The following is a 24,470-nucleotide window of genomic DNA, read 5'->3' on the forward strand; positions in this document are numbered from 1 at the left end:
TCGGTAGCATGGGGACCTCTGCAACATTAAGGTTTAATTCCCAAATATTTTCTTTGCTTTCTTAACAGTAGTTCTAAACACTGATCATGTATCAGTAACTGAAATACTTCAAATGAAAAAGTAAATGTTTGAAAAGAAGCAATTTGTTTGTTTTTCCTCTCCAATCTCCAATTTTTCATCTAGTCAAAACATAGAGCCAGACCATTTAACAGAAGAGTCAGATTTTGGATACTTAGAGCTATATTTTGCTACCTCATTTTCCTTGCCACCAGTTGCAGATGGCATTTCCCTTTAAACTACTCAGACTAATAGAAACCAAGCTACCCTAGCAGTAACAGGGTACTAGCACTAGTATTCTCCTCTATCCTCTCAGTTGTAGGTAGAGACATTGAAAGAAACAGATGGATGAAGCTTACCAATATCTGGCTCTGAGGCTGGTGTCATCAGCAGAATGTTATGGTTTTAAATCATGGGGTTGTCTATGCAACACTAGCCCTGCTGGGGCCTGATGCAATTCACCTTTCTCAAGGAGGAAAAAGTATTTCTGCTCAAAATTTAGTAGGTTTAAACTAGGTTTGAAGGAGGAAAGGTATAAATTCAAGAAAGGTATAAATTCAGGATTACTAGTAATAAGCTCTGGGATGGCATGACAATGTTTGAGGAATAGTGTATAGTGTGGGTCTTCACTCTGCTTCACAACGTACTGAGTACACTGGAGCGCATTTTAGATGTTTGTACACTAATGCATGCAGTAGGAGGAATAAACACTAGAAACTAGAAACTTTGGCTCAGTACCAGAGTTATGACATCATGGAACAAGCAAGATTTGGTGGGAAGAATCCTGTGGCTGGAATGCTATAATGGATGTTTATAGGCTCTTCAGGAGAGATAGGCAGGGTAGGTGAGGTGGAAAGGTAGCAGTTTGACGGTACAGCACTTGTTGTAGTTGGGCATGACATAGCTGAGTACCTCTGGGTAAGGATTAAGGGAAAATCTAATAAAGTGAGAAATCACCAGCCATATGAAATTTAACAAGAGCAAATATCAGATTCTGCACCAGGGACAGTATAATCCTGTATGGATGTATAGACCAGGGACAAGAAGCTGGAGTGAAGCCATGCAGAAAGGGGTCTGACAGTTGAAGGTAAGCTCAATATGAATCAACAATATGTCCTGGCATTCAACGCACCCAATCCTGGGGTGCATTAAGTACAGTTTAGCTAACCATCTTCATGTATGGTGGGGGGCATGGGAAAGGAGGGCCTATGCAAGCCTTGCCAATCATCTAAAAAACTATTTACTCCCAGGAGATCTTGCAGGTGAGCCTACAGAATGTCTGTAGAGTTTGTTCTCTCCCAGTTAATGTTGGGCACAGAGACTGGCCTGCTGATGGGGAGACAGCCAGGCACTCCTCTGATGTCCATTGGTGTGATCTCATGGATGGGAGCCCAGGTGTGCTGGGTGGTGCCAGATCAACCCTGTCACAGGTGGATCCACTTCCATCAGTTCATCTTGAGGTAGATCTGCCCCCATAGGCCCCTTGCTCTGCTTTAGTAGATTGACATCCATAGGGTCCATATCATTCTTTGGTGGTTTGACATGCCTGGACCTCAAGTCATTCCTTTGCAGATTGAGACAACTGAGCCCTATGCTCTTCCCTGCTGAATCCACATCCATGGACTCCACACCATCAGTCACATGAGTATAGTCCATAGCTCACAAGTTACAGGTGGTGTTCCTTCTCCACCTATCCTTCGGTGGATTGACATGTCCAGGCCACATGGTGTTTGCTGGTAAAGCCTTATCCATGTTCTGCACACTATTGGTCACATGAGCATGAGCAACTACTTTAATGCCATTTTGGATGGTTTTCCTCCTCTGCTGATTCAGCATCCTCTTCCTGGGAAGCAGCTTTCTCCTTTCTTCCTCTTCCAGAATTTGCATCTCTGCTGTCCCATAAAAAGGTGGGCAGCCACTCACCTTGCTGCTCCAGCTGCTCTTCCTTCCAAGCATGTCTGTCATAAAAGGGCCTCAAAGCTCAGTGAACAGTCAACCAGCTGCTGAGAACCTTGTTTTTATAGTGCTTACCTGGAGCAAAGGGCAGTCTGGAGCCTCGTGACAGCAGGAGGTCACTGTGATTGGTGACTGTGAATGTGGTCAATGCATGTGGCTAGCTACAGCTGGTTTGGGAATTGGGGGTTCTGTGGCCTAAAAAATGCCCTAATATGGGAGAAGAAGGAGGGCTGGGTGGGCTGAGGGCCCCTTTCCTGGAGATTTCTCTCCTGTGCCTTTCTCTGCCCCTTGGGCACAGAAACTGTTATCTACCTCCTTTCATGTGCCCTGAGGTCCAACATCTCCTCATCTTGTTTCTGGGATCTCATCAATGAGATGGTGGTAACAATGTTCCAGGAGGGTTGGGGTCCTTACTGACCACCCACTGAGTTGGTGCCCTGCAGCCCCCTGTGCTTGATAGTGGCTAAGAGGGGGCAAAGCATCCAGACATCCTGCTGGCGCGAACGGGAGGCCCAGACATCCTGCACAAGGTCTGCCAGCACTCCATAAAATTGTTGTGTGGACTCTTCTTCCCTGGGTGTCTCCTGGCTCAGCCCCTGGAGCGTGGAGAGGGGCCATCTCTGGTGCACAGAGCCCCGAGGGAGAGGGGAGCAGAGGGCCTGGATTCCTGGGGCTGCTGCACCAGCTCCAGGTGAGGAGCCTGTGGGAGGCCACCGAGGGAGGTCCTTGGGGCCGGGAGGTGGAAGGGGGTTCAGTCTGAGATGTACCCTTTCTCTGTTAGCCAGTATGAAGGACAAAGTGTCTAACTGCTTTTGCAGTCTCTTGCTTCCTCATTCTGAGAAAGATCTCTCCTGTTTTGTTGGAAGAATCAAAAGCAGCTTATGAACTGGAGCCTTCCAGCAGGTTTCTGGGAAGAAGCTCTTGCCTTTCACAGACTTTGGCTACAGGATCACCTGGAGGTACATGAAAGACAAGATGGCATCAGGGAACCACCAGTTCAAGTATGCCAAGTTGTGCACGAGACCAACCTGGGCCTTGGTTTGAGGAGGGACAAAGGGAGAGCAGTGACTGTCATTGACTGACTTTAGCAAGGCCTGTGGCAGAGTCTGGGACAAACTCCCCAAGAAAGTCGTCATGTCCTTGAGCTTGCCAGTGTTCAAGAAGCATTTGGACAATGCTCTAAGACGTATGGTTTAACTTTTATGTTGTCCTGTGTGGAGTCAGAAGTTTGACTCGATGACCCCTACAGGTCCCTTCTGACTCTGGATGTTTTAAAATTTTATTTTAGGATTCTATATCTTCTTTTTGCATTTTTGTCCCTCTTTTTCTATTCTTTTGATGACATTGAACATCAGTTCAGGAACCCTGAGGAAGACTAAAATAATGAACAGATCTATCTGATCTGTAATACAAAACAAAAAGATTATATGCAACTCACCTTGAAAGTAGAAGCTGTCATTATTTCTTTTCACGGCTATTTAAAGCGTAAAAAAGAAAAGCTGCTGAAGGAATATTTTCACCTTTATACATTGTCCTAAAGAAAGTTCCATGGTTGAAAAATCATCAGAAATTCTATTTTCCACTTCCATTGTGAAATTAAGAGAGCTTTTGCCTTCTAAATTCTATATACATGCTGCGGCAGCAGTCCCCTGGATTGTTCTGAGTCTTAAATAGGTGTACTTTGGTGAAAAAATCCTTCAATAGATCCCACACTAATGACATATTAAACTTTTAAGAAGTTTTCTTCCCATATTTATTGAAGCCCAGCAGTTAATTTTTTACTCATGGATCCCAACATATTCACAGTTTCCTACAGGGGATTTGGATATTTCTCTGCTTGGACAATTGTGTCTGTAATTATCTATTATCCCACGAGCCTGAGCCCTTTTCTGAGCACGTATTATTAGTTGGTGGCAGTGCTCAAATGTTATCTGACATTGGCAAAGAACAATCTCTGGGCCTAGCTTTTCTTCATATATACTGGTAGGTGAATCAATAATAGATCTTCAGAACTCAAAAGGTCTACCCCAAAGTGTGATTGGAGTAATGAGGGAAAAATGAGGCTCTCCAGTTTTAAATTGTCTTATTAGAGAAACTAGTTGGTACTTAAAAGTGAACTTTTTTAAAATTGCATTTTATTTTTTGCCTCATTTGTGGAAACAGTTGGTGTGCTGTGGATGAACAGGGCCAAATATAGTCATACTCTTAACAAAAGGGATGTTGTGGAAATTACCGCATTGCATAAGTGCAAATTACATGCTGCACTGAGTGTTATCATATTTGCCCTGTCTGCAAGTCCCAGATGAGAGTTCACTACAACTTTTTTGCATATTGTGTCTTCATTTCTAAAATATTTCAGGTTAAAATGGCACAAATCTTTGAAAACCAAGGCAAGGCATGGCATGGGTACAGCTGTGCCCTTGTGACGGAGCAGTCTGTTCCTTCAGGGAAGCCCTAGTGGACATATGAGGGAAGAGGCACTCTCTGTACCTGGTGTGTGCTCTACAGTAATGTGCTTCCAGGCTCTTCTCTTGTCTGAAACTGTATGGCCACCCAGCTCCACAGGAGTCCATAGATCTGCCTCACTATTACAGGGTGGGCAGTTCGGGCAGCCTCTAAATTGTGATTCACTTTGCTCATTAAAGGTCTTTCTCATTTACCTAGCCTAGTCTACACCTAAACTGTAGGAAATATTAAAGAATGTGCTTTGCTTAAAGTGGCTGATTAATTTGGTCATGAACATAAAACATCTTGTGTATGGTTTCTAGTAATACTGGGCAATGATTCTAAAATTACTGAGGTTCCTTCTAATCGTTAGTCACTTATGAAGGACTGGCTAATAAGACTAAGAGCAGGGCAGGTTGGCTCTTCCCTTCAGTCTTGGCTTCCCCTCTCCCACAGGTCACTCACTCCTGCTCTAGAAAAAATATTTCTTTGGAATTGAAGGGTTTTTCACAACACAGTGAATTAAATGCAAATTTAATAAAACACATTAGAGCTTATCATTATGTCCAAGACTTAGTTAACATAAGGATGTGTACATTTTATAACCTTCTCACATTTTTCACTGCCAATGAATCACTGATCCTTTGGAACCTTTCCCCTGTATCCGCTTTAGCACTAGAGAATTTTAAGTGCATAGAATAATTTAGTTAGAGAGAGCTTGTATGTATTTATCATATATTCTGTTCAGCTTAGAAATGTGGCATCTTGAAAATGCAGCAGAAACTGAAATTTCAGATTTATGATGGTAGAATAGTTCTCCTCATTTTGTGTTCTACATTAACTGAATTCGTTATCAGATTACTGAGTCTGAGTATATAAAAGTTGCACATAAGAATGAAAACACAGTGATTGCGTAAGTGGGGTTTTAATACTAGGAAATTAACGTGGAAATGTTTTCATTGTTTCACTTCTTTTTGGCTCCTTTTAACTGATGTCAGCGAAGACAAGCCACAGTCAGTCAGTAGAAGTGTAAATTAAATTGGGATCGTATTGAAAAGTATTAAGGCATAATTTCCTACCTTGCTTTCTGAAATCCAAAGCTATCTGAAGACACTTGCTGTGTGCTTGATCTCATAATGAAACTGCTCTGAATTAGCCTATGAGAAAGACAAATGTTGAAAGGATGATGAAATGAAAAGTTGACTTTGCATCTCAGTTAAACTCAAAATCATGCAAGGGTGATCATTTTTCCAGGACTGAAGGAAACAACTATGAAAACTTAAGAGAGATTACAAGGACAAACAGTACTAGGGGAAAGCTTCAAGTATCTCTATGAAGACTAAGTAAATGACACATTAAGTGGTGGAGATAGATCATACATTTTTAGGAATCAGACAGGATTGCTTCTTTGAAAAATTGTTCATAGACACTTGACCTCTCTTCTTCTTTCCATGCTCTCCTTTCTCCCTGCAGTACACTAGAAAAAACATTCTGAATCTTGGATTAAGCCTAAAGTCTAGTTGAAGAGGTAACTAGCAGTGAGATCATACTTCATTTGAATTCAGCTCCATTATAAAATTTCCCCCTCTCCTTCCCCGTGAAAAGGGCTCTACTTGGCCATTGCCTAGCAATAATATTTAACCAAAACGAACAAAACCAGAAAAACGCTAATAAAAAGTCATGACTGTTTGGAAAACCTGAATAGGATGTGCAAAATAAAGGTAGGTTATCTGTAAAAAAGCCTTCTGTGTCTCAAAAATCCACACAAGCTAAAGTATAGAAGAAAATAGTTGAAAAACTTTCTGAAAGCATAAATTGTGTGCAATTATTGATTTTTTTTAAAATATAGAATTTATTAAGCTCAAATGTAAAAAGTTAATAAAGTAAGTCATGAATATTTTGTAAAATATTTTTTTAGAGAAATAAGCATTTTGGGGGTAACATTGGAAAGCAAAATTCTGCCAGGGAGCCAGTGAGCATACCAGAGATCAAAAGGAGAGCACAAAGAAGATAAAGACAAAACAGAGAGCTGAATCTGCTCTTTGTACATGTATTTGCTACAGAAGATCCCAAGGAAGGTCACACACCACAGCTTCCCCTTATGGAGATGGAGAATCATAGCATAATTTACTTTGGAAGAGGCCTCTGGAGACCTTCCAGTCCAAAGCCCTGCACAAAGCAAGGCCAGCTTAGAGTGGGTTGACCACTCCAGAGCCTCTCCATGCAACCTGTTCAAGTCTTAGACCACCCTCACATGGAAATTTCACTTCTTAACACTCATTCAGCTTTTCCCAGGTTGCAACTTGTGTTTGTGTACCTTTGTGATCTGACTCTTCCTTCTGTTCCCCCAAGTCCAATTCTTCCCAGCCTGGAGGACATTAACCATATTGACACACGAGGGACACCATGAGTAATCAGCCACAGGCTGGACTTGATGCTACTGATAACTCCTTTGAGACTGGTTGCTCAGATAGATTTTTCTCGCACAATTCATAGTCTGCCTTTCCAGTCACTTGCAACAAGATACTATGGGAAGCCATGCCAAAGGCCTTGCTGAAGTAGAACTGTGCAGCATCCATCCCTCTGCTTATTTACAGAGCCAGTTGCCTCATCATAGAAAGTTATCATGTTGGTCAGTCACCAGCTTACCTTGCTAAATGTGTGCTAGCTGTTTCCAGTTGCCTTTTGTCATTTAAATTCCAGAAGGATTTGCTTCACAGCCTTATCATGAACCGAGATAAGGCTGACCAGTTCCCTGATGTTGACCCTTCTACTGGGATACGGTGTATACTAACTCTTGCTTAATGTGGATCCAACGGCAGATGAACAAAAGATAACAGATGTGAAAGCCATATTTTCAAAGCAGGCTTTGGAAACAACCCTTGAAGGAAGCTATGGCCAGTAAGTATCACCTCCATAACATAACATTATTGTTAAAATACATATATTATACATATACTTATGTGTATATATGCTTATAACCTAAAAATACAATAGAATATAACAGGAAAGAATCATTTTGGTTTTTAAAATAATGTGCAGGTCTGTCTTATTAGTCTACCAGAGTTCCTTTAAATAAATTGCAAAGCATGATAGGAAAGGACAAAATTAATCATATAGCAAAGTTCCAGAAATGTGACAAAATTTACAGCTGACATGAAATAGTTTAAGATTCTAAAGCAAATTTCACCTGGAGGTGCTGCAGAACATCTCACAATACTGAATCACTAGGTGACAAAACAAAACTCATTGTTTTTGCTACATGGAAAGACATGGTAAAAACAAAACAAAAAACTCCATACATACATGGTCAGGAGACGTAAACTACTACCACCGAGGAAAGACATCACTGGATAACCATCACAAAATCCATGAAACGACAGTTTAACTGGTAGCACCATTTCACATCTCCAAAAAACTAATTTGTTGCTGACTGAACAAAGGGGTGGTGATCCAACAGAAAAGAGCTGTTGCCCTGGTTTTGTTAAAAACAAGTTTCTCTTTCAGTGAATTTTGCCTGTCAGCTAAAGCCTTCATATTAACTGCATTTTCCTGGAGAACCAGACACATGTTTTGGTAACCTAGCAATGGAATGCAAACTTATTGATAAGCATGGATGGACATCTCGCCAGAGGGGCAACGAGAAACCGGTGACCAAGAAACCGACCAACTGTGTATAACATTCCATTCACGTGAATACTTCATATAAAAGTGGGAGATCACGAGGATCTCATCCCTTTTTGCCTTTGCTTTTTCCCTTCTGCTTATGGCTGACATTAGGAGAGGACCTTGCTAGTCATCCCCGCGAACTGAGGCCTAGTGACAGACTGAATCCAGCTGCGGTTGGCTGCAGAGTCTAATCCAGGTCTTTGGTTGCCGGCTCTGCAGTTGCTGAGACTTTCAAGATTGGTTTTGTATATTTTGTATTATTTTCTCTATTCTTATTAGTAGCATTAGTAAAACATTGTTAATTTTTCCAACTCTCTTCTCTCTGTCCTTCTTTCCCTCCCGATCGCCTGTCCTGAGTGGGAAGGGGGGAGAGGGAGGAGCAAAAAGGGGGAAGTGGGGGGGGGAGTGGGGGTTAACAATACATCTGCCAGGGTTTTATTGTCACCCCGCAATCTTAACCCTCGACAGCTGTATACCTTTGAATCAATCAGTACTGTACTGATGCATCACAAACCATCTTTTAACAGAGAAACCCCTTGCTGTCAGAAATAGTGAAGATTAGGTCTGTTATAAATAGATTAAGAAGACATTAATCAAATGCCCAAGGACAGTTCCACAGGGAAATCCAGTAACCCAGGGAACCTCCAGCTTAAATTGCTGCCTGCCAGGACCTTGAAAAGTGTACCAAGGAAAAGTGTACCAAAGGATGCCATTCAGGGATACATCTACACATACCAGCAGACACTGCCAGAGACAGCATATTGGCCCAAATGTGTCTTTGCTCTGATCCAGGGCAGAACTTACGTTAAGATTCTCTGAATAGTAAAATGTAAATCAGATTTACATTTCAGAATTCATTCCAGGTTTTATGTGTTAAATTTTTAGCATATCAAGTAAGGAAAAAATGAAAACATTGCATTTAACAACCAGTCTTGAGAGAAAAGACATTTCTAGGGAATAGAGTGATTAACTCTATCAAACATCATTTGGGCAAGTGAGTTTAAAATATTTTGAATTCAGACACTTTTGAAAGATGAAACCATAGTCTGGACTCAATTCCTGTTGTATTATTTGGAATCCCAGGGAGCTATCCAAGTAGATGGGCTGGTATTGAAATGACTGGGGGTTAGAACAGCCATCATCTCTCAGAACTGGCAGAGGCATTTTATATTTTCCTCAGAGTTATTAATTAAGATATCTTGTTGAACAATCAAAAGGCACATGCAATATGTAAAGAATACAAGGAGATATTTTTTGCCTTCTTCAGTCATTACAACACATTATATTCAACCTTAATTTATGAAATACAAGAAAAAGTGATAAAACCATAAATGAGATGTGTGATAGGTGATAAAGTAAAGAGAACAAAATATTGTGCACTAAATATTATCGCATTGAATATCTTTACAGTAGAATTACACTAAAGACAGTGCCTTTCAGCTGTTCTTTAACACACATCTGGTAGATGAGTCGAGTTATAAATTAATATCCAAATTTCAGTGAAGTGACCAGTTGGTAAAGATAAAATTCCCTGAATCTATTCATGAAAACAAAACCAACCAACCAACCAAACAAACAAACAAAACACACATAAAAAGAAAAGCTTGAGGAAATTGGAGTTTCTCCTATACTCAGTACAGAATACAAGGAGCTTGACCCCTTCATACTAAGGCAAGCGCTTCCATTTCAGTAATAAAAAATATTGACACCTGTGCCTTTCTGTATGAAGAAGGTTACTAGCATACGATGAAATGCAGTCAAATTAGAGCAGCATAAGTTATTATTTAAAACCTAAGGCACATTAGCTATCTTTGACTATACATTTGCAAAGACAAAACATGCTAGCTTAAACTTTAGTAGTAGAGGTTTCATTTAAAGCAGTCCACCTTACAAGTTCACAGACACACATTGTCTTCCTCCTGTTGTAGGTTGTTTTTGTGGTCAGTGAAGACATCTTAAGAACAGACACCCACTTAAAGGCTGAATTAAATAATATTCTGTCATATACTGAGGCTCAAAGGGCACCAGAAGTTGGCTCCAGGCTTCTCAATTTTTTATACCGCATTTGAATTACAGAAAATTAATGTTGACTGAAAAATATACCAAGTTAATAAACTGGACAGTATAACACAGGTTGGAAAATTAAAACATAAGCAACATTAAGAGAATGATGTATCTATTAGTCATGGCCAAACTGTGAGAAGGATTCATTTGTTCAATTCAAGCAACAAGCTGAATGACGTAAATTGTTTCTGAAGTATTACTAATCTTGCAGGAAGAAATTGCTTTTTCAAGACCTTGGGTTCCCCCTCAGAAGGTAGGTACTTCCATTTGGCACAGCAACTTTCATCGCAGAGTTGTACAGATGGTCCTTCTGTAAAGGACTCGTGTAAAGGACTTGCAAGAGACATTTAACAAAAGCAAAAGAGGTGCTGAAAAGTCGGTCTTGGTTAGTAATCAAAGGAAAATAGTTATTAATGCACTTAAGACTTTGGATCAAATGACTCTCGATTCTAAATCAGTTTTTATTTCATATGTACTTGTGGCAGTTGCACAACCCCCTCTCTCCCCCCCGCCCCCCACCTTCAATATGGAAGGTGTAGGCACATCCCCCTCTCCCTCAACACCTCTCCTCCCCCTTCTCCTGCAATGGGGTTAACAGCTTCTTTTGTTTGATTGGACAGCCCATTGGCCAGGGTTGTTAAGAGAGAGAAGGAGGGGGCGCAGAAGCGCCAAGGAGCCAAGAAGTTTCTGGGTGCCCACAGCCAGAGTGCGGGGGGTGCTGAGAAGTTTCTGGGTGCCCACAGCCAGAGTAGGGGGATTCCTGAGAAGTTTCAGGGCACCCCATAGCCAGAGTGGGGGAGCAGAGAAGATTCTGGAATACCAGCCAGATCTGACATGACTATAAAAAATGGGGATCCTGCCGAGGCGTCTCTTTGTGTGTGTCCTCTCGGAGCAGTGGGCCAAATGCAGCCGAGAGACCCTCCCCTTTGGTCGGATCGCTGCCTAAAGTAACCTCCTGGGTCTGGGACTGCCTCACTGCACTGTGTGGGTGAGTGATAACTTACTTAATAGTTCTTCACTGCATAAGCGAGTGTATTTTCCTTGCCAAAATCAGGCAAGTGTATTTCCTTGCCAGATAAGTGAGTGTATTAAATAATTCCTTGCTTTAATACAAGCAAGCATTTTCCCCACTAGACAAAGTGAGTGTATTTTCCTGGAGTCAGAGACGGCTCTGGCGTTGTTTTTCGTGAGCCACGTGTATGCACGCTGTGGATCTCCATTGTTATTATTTGCTGCACCTCAATAATTTCCTCAACTGATATTCAAACCTGTATTTATGCTACTGGAGTGCTAACTGATTGCATAAACCCCATTTCTTACTCGTTAATTTGCTGCACCTTTTTGACCAGAATAAAAGTTTGGTTTGGACCTTGTTGTCTGCCTAAAACTAACTTTGGGGTGCCTCCGTGACAGTACTTTTTCTGTGTCCAAAGAGTTCTGTGCTACTCTTTCACCCACTTGACAGAAGATATCTGTCATGAGACACTAAGGCTTATTGCTTTTATTACCATTATTATTAACACATTTATTTCATTTCCCTAAACACTACATAGCATAAACAAAACTATTCTTAGCCCTGCTAAACTCTCTGAACAAACAAAGGACTGTATTTTAATTGTATATATTATCGTACTGGAAAATATTAAAGTCTGAATTATCACTTTTAATGACCTTGAATCTGAAACAGATCGACATTTAAAACAAATTCTAAGTTGCAGAATTTTTAAAACTTTCTCTGCTGTTTCAGTTCTCCATGTTTATTAATATCACACTAGGAAAAATCTTTACATTCTTATTTCTTTCAACAGATACATGTCAAAATCATGTCCTCCAGCTGGTGAACATCTGTCATAGTTGTGCAGGTTCATCTTAGGGGACACAGAATGCTCAGCATTTCATTTGGGGAATGATACTTTGCAATCCTTAGCGATATTACTGGTGACACTGTGAATAGCTGCTGCAGGTCATGCAGCTGGGGAGTTTTAAGGGTCTCTCGTTTCCAACTGTCTAACATTTTTATTTTTTAATTCAATAGTTATGAAAAATGATGGTATCTCAGGACACTATATAAAAACAGTCACCTAACATGGTTAATAAATACACTTTTAGGTCATAACGCCAAAACAATTTTCCTTTATGCACCACCATTTCTCGCATGACCAAACAGAACTAATACTTTGTTGAAACATTGCCAGACTGAGGTCAAAATGAAGTTGTGCCCAAATTTTCAAAACCATGGATGATTTGTGAGTTGAGAGAAACCTTGATGGATCTAAACGTATGTAAGTGCTGGGGTTTTTTGTGCAGGGAGAAACTGAAGGAATTTATTAATTTATAGACAGATAAAAGGAGTCATCCTAAAAAATACAAGGCACACACAACATCATTCAAGAGCAAAAGTTAGGTGGTCATCACAGAAATTGTCCAGGAATCTGAATTTACAGTCCTGATTTATTTATTGTTTATATATTTATTTCTTTATTTATTGTTACTCCGTGTATGCCTGCTTGTGGAAAATTGTAAAGTAGAGATGAATTATGCCTCTGACATCAGGAAGACACCTGCAAACTAAGCCAAGGCTGAGAGTGAAAACATTAGAGGTGAGTAGAAAAGAGAAAGACATTGCTTAAGTTGACTTGGGCATCGTGCTCATTTCATTAAAAATTGAACAAAACATGGCTTTGCTTGGTAACAACATCATAAAACAAAACAAAACAAAACAAAACACCCAAAAAACAACTGAATAAAAAAAACAAAAACAACTAACCAAACCCCACCAAAAAAAAAAAAAAAAAAAAAAAAGAAACCAACCCAAAAGTCTGCTCTAATATAAGCAATCTGTTCGATTTGGAATTCTGGTGACTTGATTAAAAAAAAATAAAATGCTGATTAGGGAGGTTAAAAGAGGCAGAGAGGATCCATATAATCCATCAAAGACAGCTACCGTCTATCTGAAATCAAGAGTCACTAGCTACATCTTTGTGCCTCACACCTCCCCCACCTGCCTAGGAAACTCAGGAAAAGTACAGGAAAAGTGATTGGTTTGGTTTGGTTCGGTTTTTCTTGCTTCTTGTTTTCCCCAGCAATTCATCTTTTTTTTTTTTTTTTTTTTTTTTTTTTTGTCAGCAAATCTTTGATGAACTCAGTAGTATTGCTGCTCACCGTGCAATCTGGAAAGCAAAAGCACAGATTACATGGAGGATGGTCTGCAATTTAGCCCTTTAGACACTTCCTTTTCTGATTGGTATATTCCATGTGCTCTGGCCAGAAAACTAGTTGTTCTTGGAGAGGTTTTTGCCACTATTTTGCTGAAGACTGAAACCCAATTCTGCAATCTCAGAAGTGCAAACTTGCTAGCTAATATTTAAATTAAGCTTGATAAGTAGTTTCCATGAAGTAAACATGAGTAGTTCCATTATGTGTTGTGGCAGAATGCAATCCCCCCTCTCTCCCCCTCCCTCCTTCAGTATGGAAGGAGTAGGCACATCTCCCTCTTTCTCTGCTACTTGAGGCTAACAGCTTCTTTTGTTTGGCCCCAGAGCACCCTGGCTCCTGGGCCATTAGGAGAAGGGAGTGCCGAGGCACACTGAGCCGCGCCCAGTGTGGGGGATGTTTGGAGGCTTCAGGGGCACCCACAGCCAGTGTGGGGGGTGCAGAGAAGCTTCTAGAGTGCCTACAGTCAGATCTGATCAGATAAAAACGGGACTCTTGTCGAGACTCCGTCCATTGTGTGGGTCTCTCGGAGCACGAGCAAGATGCTGCTGCCGAGAGCCCCCCTCCCCGGGATGGGGACCCCGCTTGCCTTGCCCCCATGGATGTGAGTAAAACTTCTCGCAGGATTGTGAGTATATTTATACTTTTCATGCACATATGCACGTATAACTTTCCGCGCTCCGTATGAGCGCGTGTAAAATTAATCCTCGCACAATCGCGAGTGTATTTTCCTCCCGTGCACATTTGCACGTGTAACTTTCCGTGCACATCTGCACGCGTACTTTAAATTATTTTCTCGCACAATCGCAAGTGTATTTTCCTCCCATGTACATATGCACGTGTAACTTTCTGTGCACATTTGCACGCGTGCTTTAAATTATTTCCTCGCACAATCGCGAGTGTATTTTCCTTCCGTGCACACTTGCACGCGTAACTTTCCATGCCCAATACTAGCACGTGTATAAATTATTTCCTCTCACAATCGCGAGTGGCCACCGAGAGCCCCTTGCACAATCGCGAGTGTATTTTCCTCCCGTGCTTCCACATAAGCACGTGTAGGAGTCCGTGCACACTTGCACGTGTAAGTAAATTAACTCTCGCAGGATTGTGGGTGTATTATAAATTTACCCTCGCGGAATTGTGAGTGTACACTTCCTGTACTCACTACGAGTGCGTGTATCTCTTTAAAAATAATCCTGCACCATGTTTAGGTGAGTGTGTATTTCTCCGGGACTCAGGGACAGCTCCGGCATTGTTTTGGGTGAAGCCACGTGCATGCACACTGTGGACCACCTGTTGTATTGGTTGCTGCCTCTTAAATAATTTTCCTCGACTGTTATCCGAAACTTTATTTAAGTGACTATTGGGGTGCTAAAACCCTGTTTCTCACTGGTTTAATAAAAGTTGTTTTTGGACCTTGTTGTCCCTTAAATTAACCTACGGGGTGCCTCCATGACATGTGTCTATTTTTAGAAAGTATCCCAAATCCCACTTACACTAGTGAAACTCTCTCCTGACAGCTACACTGTCATTCAAGATTTACAAAAATATCAATGAAGTCTTAACCTGAAGCTGTGCTACACCACTGTATTAATATTTCTGAGTTTCTATTCTAAAACATGATAGAATTGTGTTTGTAGAGTATTCACTGACATGATAGTTCTACAGAAGATTATTTCAGATGGACCTTCATTGAACTTGTTCAATTTTCATAGGGTGAGTGATATGTAATCAACACCCCTTCAAGGACCTTGAATAAAATTACAATTTCATCTTTGATAATCCATCTGAGGTGATGTTGGAAGTCCTTCTTTAACATATAGGTAAACAACATCTGAAAATTTGCATTTATTTTTATAAAAATTTAAAATATATCTGACCCAAACCGCATTGGAATCAATGCAAACTAATCTAGCCAAGCTGTGTCTTTCTTAAAGACAAAAAAGAACCATCCTTCTTTAAGGAATGGTTCATCTGCCTTGTTTTAGAAATCCGCTTCAGGGTAAGACAAATCATAGCTCTGATTCTATTGATTAGATTACCATTGACTACAGGAAGAGTTCAGGGTGAGTAGGTCCAATAGAGACAGGAACATTTAGTCACAGGAATTCTACCTCATATGCTTATATACCTAGAGGTAGGAAAGATCTGGCCTTTCCTAATTGATTCGTGTTTATAAATCAGCTCAGCTATAATAACCACCAATCAGTTCTACATTGCTTTAAAACATATAATCTTGAAAATTAATATGCCTTTTATTTGGTACTAAGTGAGTCAGCTGTACTATTTTTCATTCGAGTAGTTCTGTTGGTTTTATGCTAAAAATAAGCAATGACAGTAAAGACTTCAGCAAAGATTTGACTCAGTATGCAGATAAAGACAAGAGATGTAATCTATTATCTGGTCTTTCCACAGACTTTTACTAATTTATCCAAAAGTACTCAGTGTCTACATCCTACCAAGAATTCTACCACAAAAAAAGGTTCATTTTCTACTGGTGAAAAAAGTAGGGTGATTCACAGATATGAAAGAAAAGGAGAAACAGAAGATATACAGGTGAGAACCAAACTCTGGTTTAGACACAAAAAGTAATAAAAAGTGAAAGGCTTAAGAAATCAAACACAAATTCATTTTAAGTTAATAACATCAGTATGTATCTGCTGAAAAAATCAACCTAGTATTATAAAAAATGAAGCTATGCTACTGTGTATGTAGTATCTCTGGCTTCTCAACAATCCAGAAATTTATGTTTCATTCTTTTTATTTGTCCAGTGTTACAAAGAGGGAATATAACCTATACACTGCAGTCTTGATTCCATAAATTTTATTTTGCTCTAGTTAAAAGTGGCCCAAATTTTCAGCTAGTATTCACTGGTAGACTACAAAAAAAAATGGTTTAAAGGTTTACTGAATTACACCTCATGAAATATATGACAAATTATTTTTCTGAGCAAAAATACAGATTCCTTGTGGTACACCTTTGACCTCATAAAAATAAAGTTTTATTGTTCTCACACAAGAGTATATCAAGATTTTTAAAAAATATTTCTTTGTATGAACTTCAGGACCACAAGTCTTCTAACTTATTAATTAACATTTTAACCAACAGAGAAGGAAAGTGCAGATGGATAGAAACATTTCATGATTTGAGCCTGACAACTTTGTATTTTCAAGACCTAGGCCACATACAAAGTTATTTTGCCTGAAAAGTCCATTTAAAGTCTTTGATAACATACTTTTCATCACTTTCTATAACACCTTTTACTCAGGATAGTTTATGAATTATTCAGTTAACCCAAGGAGAGATACATTGCCAATTTGTAGCAAAAGTGGAAAAATCTTTCAGTGTGTGACCATGAATTGCTAGCAGTAGCAGGCCTGGTGACTTGGGAACTTAGTACTTTCTCATTGCCTAAAGAAATTATATAGGTTCATAATTTGAACTCTGGCTACTTATCTATGGTCTCTTCTTCTTTACAGGCATAATGCTTTATAAAATCTTGGGGTTTGTTGTTTTGAGGGCGTTTGTTTTGCCCTGCAGGGATTTCCTTGTATTTTCAGTTTCTGAGTCAGAAACAGTATAATACCAAGTTTCTCTTGGAGCCTTCCCATTTCTTTTAGTTACCATAGTTTCCATTGTTTACAAGTTTCCACTGTTTCATAATGTAGCCCACTCAGTCTCAAAATGGTGTTATTATTCTGGTATTTTATTCTTAAATCAATTGGTTTTTTCCAAAATGATAAAAAAGATTGCAAAATGTATGTCTCCATCATTTCCTTGCATGCATGCATTTGTACAATACCAAAAGAATCTGCGATTAAAGAGTTACAGGTGCTTGCTGTATCTTTTGCATGAACAATAAGCAGATAGCAAAGCTGCATAAATGTCTTTTTACTTACTAATTGCAATGGTGACATTTTCAAAATCACTTCAGGCTGACAGTGTAGCTGTTACAAACCCACTTACAAAGTAAGAAAGCAACGTCTAAGTTTCCAGGTCTCAGACACATCACAGGGTATTCACATGTGCAGGCTTACCTGCCTTTACAACATCCAGCATGGAATGACAGGCATGCTGCTGGCCTACGTTTTCCCTCCTGACATCCCCAAAATACCAGAGAGCTCATATCTTACTGTTTCCCTTTTGATTTTGACAGACAAAAAGCATCTAGGAGGAGAAGATGTATGCAGATGTAGCTGAGACAGAAGCTCAGAAATGCTTAATATTTGCCCAGATTTCTCTGCAGAGTAAACTGCTCACTTTCTTTCACTGGTCATTTGTACATGCTTGTATCCTCTACTGACAACAGGGCCTGTTTGCCTCAGTTCTCCACCCAGCCCTGACTTCTGCCCAGGTATTTCTCTCCTGGTGCCTGCAAAGGTCATTTCACCTTCTTTCCCCAACACTATGGCTTTTCTCCAACCATTCCCATTTTGTACCACACATTACTTACCTTGAACAAAATTGTAGTCCTCAAATGTTTTTGACTGGATTTCCCCCAGGTGTCTCAAAATGCCCCTATAACATCTATATACACACTCCCTGAAAACTTCACTATAGTTCAGCCCCTCCCTGCTGCCTTCTCTGTAGCCATCTATTCCCATCAGTTATTCAAGCATTCTCTTAAAACCATACATTTTAATTTTCCTGCCCCTGAGATAGCCCTCAGCTACTTCTCATTTAGTTCCTATCCACCTACTCTACATAATTCCTTATCCTTCTCTTGGCATTTTATTAATATGTAGTGTATTTCATATTAGCATAGTACTAATCAATTCCAAGTATGATGGTTAAGTATTAGCTAAATTGTGTATTCTCAAATGCCTTACTTTAAAAGCTGTGAAGATGAAACTTTTAATCCACGTAAGTCATGCCACCTCCCAAAACCTGGCTCTGAGATATCTCCTTCATTGACTCACCCCCTTGCAAATAATTTCCCTAAAGTGTTAACAAGGAGAATGATGACATGTTCTTTGTGATTGGGCCAAGATGTTCTCTCTCAAAAGCTGTGTGTATAGAGTCTAGAGAAATATTTGTGATGGGGAGTGGAAAGTCAGTCAATTACAATTAGTAAAATTTTCATCAGTTTATGAAAGAAATCAACAAATACAGTATTTTCTGCTTTTTTATAAGATAAAAGAGTAGTCAGAACTCTAAAACTTCACTTTTTTTGGTAACTGCAGTTGAGTAACTGTGGATAGAAAAAAAATCACTATTTGTGATCTGGGGATTTGGTTTAGATTTTGCAGCTGTAAAGGGGAGAGCAGGAACAGTGTGACTATCAAATCTATACAAGATTACAACTATGCAAAATAGAGTGGTTTCACTGACTAGGGACTGCCACCAAACTTCCTTTGGTCTATGCAATCTCACAGCACTCCCACTTCTATAACAGCTAAAGTTCACATTTAGTTATGGTCAGAAATCTGGAGTAACTCCATTACTCACTTATATTCTATTACTAGTATAATAGTAGAATTTCAACTGCTTCCTTTATGACAAAATAAACCACAGATGCTTGTGTCTGATTTTTGTTCCCAGCCTAAATATTATATCTTCTATAAATGTAGGATGCAAGGGTATTTTTTTTTTTTTTTGCAAGATACATTAGTCTCAATGAACTTGTATTTTAACATTTTAACCAATCCCAAATAGCAGAAAAGTTGAATTTTCTTTAAAAGTATTACAAATTTGTTTCACTGGTTTATATTTGTTTCATTGATATATATTAGATAACTAAAATCTTCTTAAGCTTGTGCTGTTCTTGGAAGGCTTAGGGGGTGGAAAGAGGTTGGATTTCTTTTTTTTTTAACCTTTTTGATTTTGGAGGTGAGGTTGTATGAATGTCTTTGTGAATATTAACACAATTCTATCTAAATTTTCTCAAGTCAGGTGTGAAGCCCACTGTATTAAATATTCCACCATCACTGAAAGCAGGACTATCATGCTTCTTACTGAATTTTGGCACATTGCTGTTTCCTTCGCAAGACAGCCTGCAAATAGGACACCCATCCTGGAGACTGGCAGTTCATTTCAGAAGCAAGCTAAACCAAGAAAATCGATAGAGAGCTCTTCTAACTTAAATGCAGTCTTTAGTATGAAAAGGATAGCAGGTTACAAATTAAAGTGTTGCAGCCTCCTTGGCTTGATGGTGGCACCAGTAATTATCAAATATTCTGTGTCCATGCTTGTGTATATGTGAGACAGAGAGGGGGAGAGAGACACAGACGTGGAGAGTGGCTAGAAGGTTCTTGATAAAAAAAAAAAAAAAGTCTTATGCCTGAGGTAGGTAAGCAATGAGAAAAATAGAAATTCAATCTCCTTTGCAAAGTATTAATTACTTTATATTACTATTTTTAATGTCATGGTAATAGTCTGACATTAGCAAGGTCAGCAGTCATTTCCACTACTGACAACCTCAGGATATACAAAGAGATTTTTTCCCTATTGCTCAATGTCTGTGTGGATGAGTAGGCCAGCTGACAGCTTCATGTAAGCCAATGTATAACTTCCAAGCAATTTTTTAGCTGTTCATCCCAAAGTTAACTTACTCAGCAAAACAACCTTTCTCATGCCCTAGAACATGCTAAGTCCTATCAGTTGCAATGAAGAAGAAAGCAATTCTCTCTTACAGTAATTTTCATGGGTATGGTCACACATTAATCCTATCAGGCTGTCAGTACACAACCAAAGCTTATATATTTCCTCTCTTAATTTAGACAATTCTGAACCTACCAGCAACCCACCTCCCAATCCTCTCAAAGTGTAGGAAAAAAAAAATAAGGAGAAATAACAAATTTAAGATTAATAATATAGCAATACAAGAAAATCTGCTAGTATAATTTCCTTCGGCTAATGTAATTTCATGCTGTTGCTATAGGCTTAGAGGAATTTCCCTCCAACCCATCATCTTCTAAAGATCTGAAACCTAGCTAAACTACTTTTTTTCAAGGAAGTGACAGTTCAGATTTGGCATCAGAGTAAAACTAATCATGATGTGAGTAAAATGAGCAATGAAATGTTTAATAGGCAAAATCCCCAAAATCAAGAGTTTGTCTACCTTGAATAAACTTTGAAAGATCACATTAGTACTGAAAAACCTTCCCTACAGTTTCAAACCTCCAGATTATTCTCTCCCTCCCCATCTTCCCCTAACCCTTCTTACATGCGCTACAAAGTACAAGACTAAATATACCATTTTTTGATAGTCACTCTCTGAGAAATTATTGCATGATTACTTCTCTTCAGTTTCTACAAATGTTAGTATTTTTCTATTTTACATTTTATTCACATATGTGTAGTTTGCCAAACAACCAAACTGGTAGTTATTTACAGTAGTAAAACATAAATATTACTTTATTACTGTAACACATATATATTGTGTGTTGAAAAAGAACCTTTGCATTCTGACAGCTACACTGAAATGGATTAGGTTCACAGGTCAGTTATGCCTGAGCAATTAATTAAGAAGCTATCCCTTTTTTAGCTGTTAATTACCACCACCCAGCTGAGATGCCATATCTGACTGCATGAACACTCCCTGTAATTTAAATCTAGTTAAGGCTAGAAAGGCTACCTAAACTCACCACTGAAAGCAGTTTAAAACTCTTAATTAGGGTTAATCTCATCAACTTCACAGTAAAATTCTAAAAGTGCTTATAAAGACAGGACAGGTGGTCACTGTTAATTAAGTAAGGAAAAATAATTCCATTCTTATGTAACTGCAATAGCCTTGTATGTCCCACAATATATCATCATACTAATTCTACCACAACTTCCACATAAATGCTACTTGAAGACTGTTTGGCCTCCACAAATATAGTCAGTTTCTGGTTCTAAAATACTTGCATTAACATAAGAGCCGTAAAAAGCTCTGCAGGACAAGACCTTGGACTGCACTTACATATCAGGGTAAATATATTTTAAGATATTTCAGACAAGAAATCTGAAATAAGATAATTTGGAAAACTCCAGCCATGTTTCATAGTACTTGCAGCTCATGATATAAGCTAGTTATTAACTCTTTCTGCTGAAATAAAATATATTTAAAATTCCACACAAAATCACAAATTCGTGTGATTCATTTTTAAATACAGTAAAATAAGACATAAGTGCAACTTAAGGTCAAATAACAGCTTCCAAAGCATTCATTAGTATTTCCTATCACCGCTAAGCTGACAGGAATAATTACCTGTATTGCAAAGTTTTACTGAAGGAATGTAATGAAAATGACATATTAAAGACTGATATCTTTAAGAAGGACTATCCAATTTCATAACTACAACAGGAATCATCTGTCTTATGCCAAATCTCACAAGTTCTTGGTTCTACAGTGCCCATTCTGTGGTGATATCCCTAATGAACATCCAGGATTGGAAATGGGCAATAAGTTAAGTAGGTTTGTGGTGCAATATAACAGTTAAAACAAATCAACACAGACTACATTTATTAGTTTTTTAAATATGCAAAAATCTCATGAATTAACCAACAAACACCTCCCTGATTCAGTGACTATGTAGTGCAGAATGGAGTGCTACTTGAAGAATTTCCACCCAGTCCCTTATGGAGCTAAATGTGGAGAATTGCATACCTGAATCACAGCAAGTCTACACCTAATTTAATTAGCCCTGCACCTCATAAGCGCAGCCCTCAAGTTTACGTGACTGCAGAGACTGCATAGAAATTTGTGACTGAGCAAGCATCTCTTCCCAGTGTGGTGATGCTCTACAGAGAGCACTACTAAATACATCAGCATCAGCTCAAGGATTTATAATGAAGCGTGAGATGACTGTGCTGTGTAGATATACTAGGATACCTGTCCAGGGAAAAAAAAACAAAACACAACAAAAAAACAACAAACAAACAAACAAACAAAAACAACAAAAAAACCTAAACAAACAAACAAATTTCCAGAAGTAAAAGTGAAAATTAACAATCGCATTTGTCCAAGGAAAATAAAAAAAAGAGAGAGAAGGAGAGAAGAAAACCAAAGAAAAGGAAAGAAAAAAAAAAACAAACAATAATAGCAAAAAGCTTCAAGAGAAAATGAAGTGTTCAATGTAAATGGAAAACAGGCTACTTTTTTATAAACTTTGTTTGCATTATGGGTGGTTTCGCAATGGTGCAATTCTAGTGACTTACCACTCTCTAAAAAGAAAAGCTCATGAGCAGATAGATTGTCTTGAACAAAATCTCATAGCTGAATAATGGTGAATTTTGGGGAGTTTAATTCCATAGTTACCTCATGGCAACCCCACTGGTGCTTTAAATTATTGGCTAGATTCCATTTCTACCAGAAGCTCTTCATACTTATATTTTTCTAATATATCTAATATCTAATATTTCTAGAAAAATGAAGATTACAAGGGAGAAAAGGGGTGTCACTCTGGGACATTTCTCAAAAGAAGAGTGCAGTATCTGTGTAAATGAGAAAATAGTTGAAGGTGAGATATGTAGAGGCAAACAAGAGAAAGAAAATATGTGTTCAAAGATGAAAAGGGAAAGGTATCTTACTGGAAAATTCGTAAGTCATCTTTAATTTGCTCCAGGACAGTGGGGAAACATGAAAGGAAGAAAGTTATTATTTTTTCCTATGGTAAATAATGAAAACATACATACTAGAACTGAGGTCTCATGAGAAGTCATCCTTAAAGAAAGAGTAAAATAAGTCAAGAACATTTTGAGGTCTAACAACATTCCTCTAACCTTTCAAAAAGGCTAACTTCCCCATGTAGACAAGCATCAACTGTAGGTATAGGTGGCACTGATCAGTAAACAGTAGTACACTGATTCTAGTTTAATATGTGCAACAGAGATTACATGTTACAAACCAGACTAGCTTTAAGCAACTGAGCAGTTCCAAATTACAAACAAACCATACATTTCAAAAAAGCTGTACCTTCCCACAATCAAGCTAAGAGCTAATAATGAATCTCCACAAAATAATTTTTAAATTAGCTTTGTAACTCCCTTGTGGTAAAATAATATAACAGATAACTTTTCATTTCACAGAGAGACAAAGGAGGAACAAAGCTGGCCAGTTTCAAAACAGGACTTTGGACGAATTTCAGCAAAGTGTCTAATAGTGAAATTGTGAAGAGTCTTCTCCAGGCATGCAAAATCCCCTGGAATGTGATGGCTAAGATACTGCTTCTTTATAAAGCATACTAAGAAGGGTCTTAGCAGCAGGAGTCTGAGAATCGAGGTCACTCAAGATCTATCTGGATACATCTGAAGGTCTCAGCTCTACAGTATACCCCTCTTATGCCTGTCCCACTAATTTCAACAGCAAAAGAGCTGGGTAAAGGACCCTCACTGGAGTAAGTAGTCTTTTCAGGAGACAGATCTGGAGCTTACATAAGAAATGATATAAAATATGTTTGTGTTGGGGTTTTTTTCTTTGTTTTGTTTTCCTGATATGACAGCATCCTTAGCTGATGAAGTAGCGTATCTGGAGAAGAGTAATGAGCAGGTATGCAAAGCAAAAATTAACTGGGCATCCAGAGGTCTGCATGAAAAAAGCTAGAGGTTGTGTGGAAAGCTAGATAGTTTGAGAAAGGGAAAGGGAAAGGGAAAGGGAAAGGGAAAGGGGAAGGGAAGGGAAGGGAAGGGAAGGGAAGGGAAGGGAAGGGAAGGGAAGGGAAGGGAAGGGAAGGGAAGGGAAGGGAAGGGAAGGGAAGGGAAGGGAAGGGAAGGGAAGGGAAGGGAAGGGAAGGGAAGGGAAGGGAAGGGAAGGGAAGGGAAGGGCACAGCTGGCACTCCACTCTCGATAAATAGGCTCTCTAGTCATGAAGGGTGGCCTGAATGGAAAGGGTAGTTTCAAATATGACATGGCAGCTAGCTTTACAAGTCAGAAAAGCTTCATTAGTACTACACTCAGGCCGGATTAATTAGCAGTCCCAAGCATCCTGGCTCCACTATTTCTGTATGGAACATCACCCATAGTGGTTTGTTTATATGAGGAGCATGTGATTAGTCAGGGAAATAAACCAAATCTTGCAAGTCCTAGATCAGTGTGATAAGCACTGGCATGTCCTCTAAATGTGAAGACCAACTCTCCTCACAC

General features: G+C 39.1%; 1 long non-coding RNA gene across 2 annotated transcripts; it reads left to right on the forward strand.

Moving 5' to 3' along the window:
* Positions 1-10,819: 10,819 nt before the first annotated feature.
* LOC110362630 (uncharacterized) lies at positions 10,820-23,963 on the forward strand. 2 transcript variants are annotated; one of them, XR_002420131.2, is made up of 4 exons: positions 10,820-11,179; positions 12,717-12,791; positions 15,820-15,960; positions 23,417-23,963. It is a non-coding gene; the product is annotated as an uncharacterized LOC110362630 (long non-coding RNA). The 2 variants fall into 2 exon arrangements; XR_002420130.2 differs by having other exon boundaries at positions 12,720-12,791.
* Positions 23,964-24,470: the final 507 nt, after the last annotated feature.

Source organism: Columba livia, chromosome 2, assembly GCF_036013475.1.
Source record: "Columba livia isolate bColLiv1 breed racing homer chromosome 2, bColLiv1.pat.W.v2, whole genome shotgun sequence".
NCBI lineage: Eukaryota > Metazoa > Chordata > Aves > Columbiformes > Columbidae > Columba > Columba livia.